Source organism: Lampris incognitus, chromosome 9 (assembly GCF_029633865.1).
Source record: "Lampris incognitus isolate fLamInc1 chromosome 9, fLamInc1.hap2, whole genome shotgun sequence".
Classification (NCBI taxonomy): domain Eukaryota; kingdom Metazoa; phylum Chordata; class Actinopteri; order Lampriformes; family Lampridae; genus Lampris; species Lampris incognitus.
Genome location: NC_079219.1, coordinates 60,919,558 through 60,927,135, shown reverse-complemented (window position 1 = coordinate 60,927,135; position 7,578 = coordinate 60,919,558).

Sequence of the window (7,578 nt, the reverse complement as noted above, 5' to 3'; positions counted from 1 at the left end):
GAAGAGAGTGCAGGCAGGGTGGAGTGGGTGGAGAAGAGTGTCAGGAGTGATGTGTGACAGAAGGGTGTAATGTCCGTAGACGCCTTGTCTTACTGACATAAGAATAATTCAAGAATGAGCCGACTTCGTAGGTTCTTAACTGTGTAGCTTTTACTAGCGTCCGTTCGTCATACAACCTTCATCACATGAGCGTCTAACTTCCTGTATACGTCACCCGCACTGCACGTGCACCCGTGAGTAGGTCACGTTAACCACGTGACAGGACCTTCAAAATGATAACGTCTTTCATTCATTACATCTCCCCCTCTAAGATGATTTTCTAACCTGTATATCACCCCCCTTTTCACAAAAAAACAACAAATCCCCCACAATACACAAGTCCATACGCCTCACAAATCCAGCCGGATTGCTGGCTTGCTCCCCCTGCCAGAGCGAGTAACACGTGGTGTGGAAGTTGGCATTTCTGCTGCTCGGGACTCGTCCGTGTTTCCAATCTCCCCTGGAGTGGCATGGTCAGGATCCCTGCTGACAAAGGTGAGTGTTTTGGGTGTGGCCAACAGGTGGCGCCTGTTCCTTCTGTAATGTTCACCTTGAGCTGTCTCCACTATGTAGGATCTGGGAGTGGAGCTCTGACTGTGAACTACTGCTGGCATTGTCCATGTTTTCTGTCCATCAGGTTTGGTGAGTACTGCGTCACCCGAGTTCAGTGGGCGCAGTGTCCGCACGCCGTTCCTGCGGTTGTAGTAGAAAGCCTGCCTCGATTTGGCTGTGGCGTCAGCGGTTTTGATCAGTTCCTCTTTAGACCAGGCCGGTTTCAGGTTATGCTGCAATGTGGGTAAGGTAGTTCTGAGTCTCCTACCCATGAGCAATTCCGCTGGACTGGCTCCAGTGGAAGAAGAGGGTGTAGCTCTGTATGTCAACAGGGCGAGGAGAGGGTCTTCCTGCCTTAATATGCTTTTGGCTATCTGAACAGCCCTCTCTGCCTGTCCATTACTCTGGGGGTAGTGTGGGCTTGAAGTCACATGGATGAAATCATAATCCTCACTGAACCTCCTCATCTCTTCTGAAACTAGCTGTGGCCCATTATCACTAACTACAATTTCAGGGATACCAAAACGTGCAAATGTAGCCTTCAGCCTAGCTACAACCTGACTGCTAGTAGTTGTTGGTAGATTTAGGATCTCCAAAAACCTGGAATAATAGTCAGACACTATCAAGTAGTTTTGCTTTTTGTACTCACACAGGTCTATGCCAACTTTCTGCCATGGTCTGGATGGGAGCTCACTTGACATTAAAGGCTCTTTTCTCTGTGTGTTCTTGTGTTCTCTGCAGAATTGACATTGCTGTATCTTTGTTGTAATGTGCTCTGTCATTTTGGGCCACCACACTGACTGGCTAGCTCTCTCTCTGCACTTAACTATCCCCTGGTGCCCGTCGTGTATTCTGTCTAAGATCACCTCCCTCATCTCTGTGGGAATGACGATACGACTGCCTCTGATGACTAAACCATCTACCGCAGATAACTCCCCTCTCACCTGATAAAAGTCTCTGACTGTCTCCGGCACTTTATCGACATACTCAGGCCAGCCGTGTCTGATGAAGCCCAACACTGTCTGGAGCTGCAGATCCCCATCCGTGCTCTGTTTTATCTCCTGCATCCTTTGAGGTGTGGCAGGCACCTGGCACACGATGGCATCAATGTGCGCTGCAACATCATCATGAGAAGCACCATCTCCGTAGCGCTGCTCTGGGCCTCTGGAGAGTGCATCAGCCACAGCTAAAGTTTTGCCTGGTGCGTATTCAGCCACTGCATTGAAACGCATCAGCCTCATTAACAGTCTCTGGCACCTAATGGGCACATTATCCAAGTCTTTGCTGTTCATGAGAGGCACTAGTGGTTTATGATCGGTGACAAGTCTGAAATTGTCAAGCCCAAACAAGTACTTCTCGAACCTTTCACATGCCCAGACGCTGGCTAAGCACTCTTTCTCGATCTGTGCGTACCTTGTCTCTGCGTCACTCAGCCGTCGGGAGCAGTAGGCCACGGGCTTCCAGTGTTCCCCGTGCTGCTGGAGCAGAACGCCTCCCAGCCCGTAGCTGCTGGCATCTGCTGACACCACCGTAGCCTTAGTGACGTCATAAAAGGTGAGTACCGGGGCGGTGGCGAGTGCTGCTTTAAGGTCTTGGAATGCTGTGTTCTGTGCAGGTCCCCACAGCCACTCTGTCGTTGCTTTAAGCAGTCCATAAAGCGGCTGACCTACAGTGGACAGCTCTGGGACGTATTTTGCCAAATAGTTCACCATCCCGAGGAACCTCTTGAGTTCCGTCACGTTCTGGGGCTGAGGAAAGTTCTCTATTCCGGCCACTTTGTCCGGGTCAGGTCTGATGCCTGCCTCGTCAATGATGTGACCAAGGAAGCGGACTTGTTTCTGTTTGAACTTGCATTTCGCTTGGTTCAGTTTGAGACCTGCTGTTTCAATGACCCCCAGCGCCTCTGCTAGGCGCCGGTCATGGATTTCCTCAGTCTCTCCATGTATAAGGATGTCATCCATGTACACCTCTGTGCCCTCTAGCCCGGTCAGAGTTTCCGCCATCTTTCTCTGGAAAATCTCTGGAGCACTCGTTATACCAAATGGAAGGCGGCAGAAAGCATACCTCCCAAACGGGGTGATGAAAGTGGTGAGCCCCCTGCTGTCTTCATGCAAGGGGATCTGGTAAAACCCACTTGCTGCATCCAACGTTGTGAAGAACTTTGACCCTGCGAGCCTTGGCATTATTTCCTCCATAGTGGGCAGCACGTATTTCTCACGTTTCACCGCTCGATTCAGCCTCCTGAGGTCAGCGCAGCAGCGAACCTCTTTCTTGTTCGGTTTCAGCACCGGCACCATAGCGGCGCACCATTCTGTGGGCTGAGTCACTTTTTCAATAATGCCCTCATTTTCCATGCGCTGCAGTTCTTTCTTAACCAGTGGTACAAGTGGCAGCGGTATCCGTCTGGCTGTATGACCCGCGTATGGCTGGGCACCCTCCACCAGAGCTATTTTCACTGGGTCTGTTTTCAGCAGTCCACTTGAACCGAAAACTCCACTGACCTCATTCATCCGCTTCACTAGACCCATCTCCACTGCCTCTGGACGACTCAGCAGACAGCTGCCTCTCCCCTTGATCACATACACTGGAAAGGAGTATTGTTTCTCCTTGTAGTTGGTTGTGGCTTGAAACTGTCCTATGCAGCTGATGTTTCCACCTGGGCTTATGAAGCATGTGTCAGGAGGTCCCAGTTTTATGTTTGGCTTCAGCTTTTTAAATGTCCCTTGGTTGATAACAGTAGCGTCAGCCCCCGTGTCAATTTTAAAGGTTATTGGTACATCACTTATTGTTAAACTAACAGTCCAATCTTCCTGACTGCTCTCTTTGCCAACTTCACCCAGAAAGTACAGCTGTTTAACCTCTTCAGTGACTTCTCTCACCGCTTTAGAGTGACATACACGCTCCCAATGTCCCTTTTTATGACACTTGTCGCACTTACTGTTCATTGCAGGACACTTCCGCTCATCGGTGTGCTGCGTCTTGCCGCACCTCCCGCATTCATCTACTTTGTTGGTTGCCGGACTGCCGCCACCATGACGCTGTCCGCCCTTTTTGTTTTGGCGTTCGTCCCGCCATCGGACAACATTGACGTTAGCCAGCTGGGCCTCTGGTTGGTTAGCTTGGAGGCTGAGCTGCTTTGTTATTGCCTCCGCCTGGCGCACTTGTTCAATGACTTTCACCAGAGTAAGGTCCGCTGTGAGCTGGAACTGACGGGAGAGCACCTTATCTTTTATGCCCACTACCAGACGGTCTCTGATATGTTCATCCCTCTTGTCCCCAAACTCACAGTGTTCAGACAGCTCATACAATGCCCGGATGTACATCTCCGCTGTCTCTCCTGGCTGCTGGCTACGTTGATAGAAGCACGCCCTCTCATGTATGATGTTACGGCGGGGAATAAAGTAGTCGTCGAACTTTTTCAGTACGATATCATAGTCCACTTTATCACCCTCCGCCGCGAAGTCAAACGAGCTGAATATCCTTTCAGCCTCGCCTCCCATTGCATAAATCAGCGAACTCACCTGAATCTCCCCGTCGTCTTTATCCAGCTGTGTCGCGAGCCTGAAGCGCCAAAACCGCTGTTTCCACTGCGGCCCTTCAGTCAAACTTGAATTCACTCGGCGGTTAAACTTCGGCATGACCGCTCGTGTTCCGATACACAGACTAGTCTGACACCATGTAATGTCCGTAGACGCCTTGTCTTACTGACATAAGAATAATTCAAGAACGAGCCGACTTCCTAGGTTCTTAACTGTGTAGCTTTTACTAGCGTCCGTTCATCATACTACAACCTTCATAACATGCGCGTCTCACTTCCTGTATACGTCACACGCACTGCACGTGCACCCGTGAGTAGGTCACGTTAAACACGTGACAGGACCTTCAAAATAATAACATCTTTCATTCATTACAGAAGCGTATCAGCAAGAGTTAAAGGGAAGGTTTACAAGATGGTAGTGAGACCAGCTATGTTGTATGGTTTGGAGACAGTGGCACTGATGAAAAGACAGGAGGTGGAGCTGGAGGTGGCAGAGATGAAGATGATAAGATTTTCATTGGGAGTGATGGAGAAGGACAGGATTAGGAACGAGTATATTAGAGGGACAGCTCAGGTTGGACGGTTTGGAGACAAAGCAAGAGAGACAAGATGGAGATGGTTTGGACATGTGTGGAGGAGAGGTGCTGGGTATACTGGGAGAAGGATGCTGAATATGGAGCTGCCAGGGAAGAGGAGAAGAGGAAGGCCAAAGAGGAGGTTTATGGATGGGGTGAGGGAGGACATGCAGGTGGCTGGTGTGACAGAGGAAGATGCAGAGGACAGGAAGAGACGGAGAGAGATGATCCGCTGTGGCGCCCCCTAACGGGAGCAGCCGAAAATAGTAGTAGTAGGAGTAGTAGTAGTAGTAGTAGTAGTAGTAGTAGTAGTATAAACTATATGAAGAATATGATGCACATGATGCCAAGCAGTGTCCAGACGCCTCCAGATCAGCCCAGGGCCTGAGACACGTGACCACCATCACCATGTTAAAAAAAACCATCAGTCACACGTCTGAGCGAGAGAAGGATATAACATTGAAACAGGATAACAAAAGTATATGGCTTTATAAGATATGTAAAAAGAAAATGTGATGAGGAGGATGTCAAGCAGTGTCCAGGTGGTGACCACCATCACTATGCAGACCTGGGAGGAGGCCAGACTGCACGTGCACACAAGGGAGACTCACATCTCACCATTCACACACAGAAGAAGAGAAAGGAGAAGACATCATTCAGAGAGAGACAAAAGACACGTGAGAGAACAGAACCGTTTGCAAGTCAATCATCTATACTCTATATAATCTGTACCCTATATAATCTATACTCATAATCTATACTCATAATATATCTATAATCTATATAATTTATACTCATAATCTATACTCATAATATATACTCTATATAATCTATACTCATAATATATACTCTATACAATATATACTCTATATAATCTATACTCTATAATCTACTCTATATAATCTATACTCATAATCTATACTCTATATAATCTATACTCATAATCTATACTCATAATATATACTCTATAATCTATACTCATAATATATACTCTATATAATCTATAATCTATACTCTATAATCTGTACAATATATGCTCTATAATCTATGCTCTATATAATCTATAATCTATACTCTATAATCTGTACTCTGTGTGTGGAAGTGTGGGGGAACACATATAAAACCAACACCGATTCAATCTTTATTATTCAGAAAAGCGCCATGAGGATAGTAAATGGAGCCAGCTGCAGAGAACCAACAACCCAACTCTTTATCAAACTAAAAACACTAAAATCCAAAGATCTGGTGGACTTTAAAACCGCTCAGCTCATGTACAAAGTGTTAAACCATGAAGTGCCCAGCAGTATCCAGGGGCAGTATCCCGGGGCTGGTCCAGCTGAGGGAGAGTAATTATGACCGGAGAGGAATATGTACGTTTAAACAAAACCCAGTAAGGACAAATGCAAAGTATCATTGTGTCCCAACCAAAGGTGTCAGGATATGGAACAACTGCAGTGATGAAATGAAAACATGTGAATCAATGATCACATTTAAAAGACTCTTTAAATGCTATGTTGAGCAGAAATGGGATGGAGCCGGGACATCTCGTGTGGGTTGTTCTTGAGTTGTTTTGGTGTTGCTTTGCACTTGCTTTGTTCTTGTTGTGTTGAATGAAGGATCTTTGTGTGGTTTACTAGATAGACGTCATGGTCACTGGTGGAAGATGACTGAGTTTTCATTTAAATCACACAGTTCACTGTTGAAATACTAAAATAGAAAAAGGGGGTAGCACTAGAAAGTTTTTTTTTTAGTTTCTGCCTCCTCCTTTTCCAAGTGCCGAGATTTAAAACAAATGTTTGATGATGATATTGCTCGCTTGTTTTGATGTTTTCCTCTTTTGTTCTCTTTTATTATACATTTTAATTTGTTTAACGTTCGAAATAAACAAATATACTACTACTACTACTACTACTATAATATATACTCTCTATAATCTGTACTCTATAATCTACACTCTATAATCTGAACTCTATAATCTATATAATCTGTACTCTATAATCTATATAATCTGTACTCTAAAATATAATCTATAATCTATACTCTCTATAATCTGTACTCTATAATCTGAACTCTATAATCTATATAATATGTACTCTATAATCTATATAATCTGTACTCTAGAATATAATCTATAATCTATACTCTCTATAATCTGTACTCTATAATCTATACTCTATAATCTATATAATCTGTACTCTATAATCTATATAATCTGTATTCTAAAATATAATCTATAATCTATGCTCTCTATAATCTGTATTCTATATAATCTGTATTCTTTAATATAATCTATAATCTATGCTCTATAATCCATACTCTCTATAGTCTATACTCTATAATCTGGTGGGCAGAACAGTGGTTGGTAAATTCATTGAGACAGAAACCATGCAGTACAGGTTGTGAAGCACTCAACTTAAAGGCAACTAATTGTAGGTTAGACAAAATGATGAGTTTTACCTGCGGATTTAAAGACTCAACAGACTCTGATGGTCTGATGGCAGCAGGCAGGTTATTCCACAAGAACGGAGCCCGATAGGAAAAGGCCCTGCTGCCACCAGCTGACATCTTTTTAACTTGGGGTACACACAGGAGCCCTGTATTTTGACAGCAAAGAGCTCGAGATGGAACGTACGGTTTATCAAATTGATTGAAAAATGTTATCAAAGAAATTACCATTGCATCGTAACCTTCTGATTCTGGCTATATATCCTATCAACCATCACCAAACCCAGTAGAATAACTTCACACTGTGCCACTCTAACAGACAACATATTCTCAAATAATATGGACAACAATATCGTGAGTGGGTTGCTGACAAATGACATAAGTGACCATCTGCCAGTTTTTGTGATCTATGGATGTGATTATATGAAG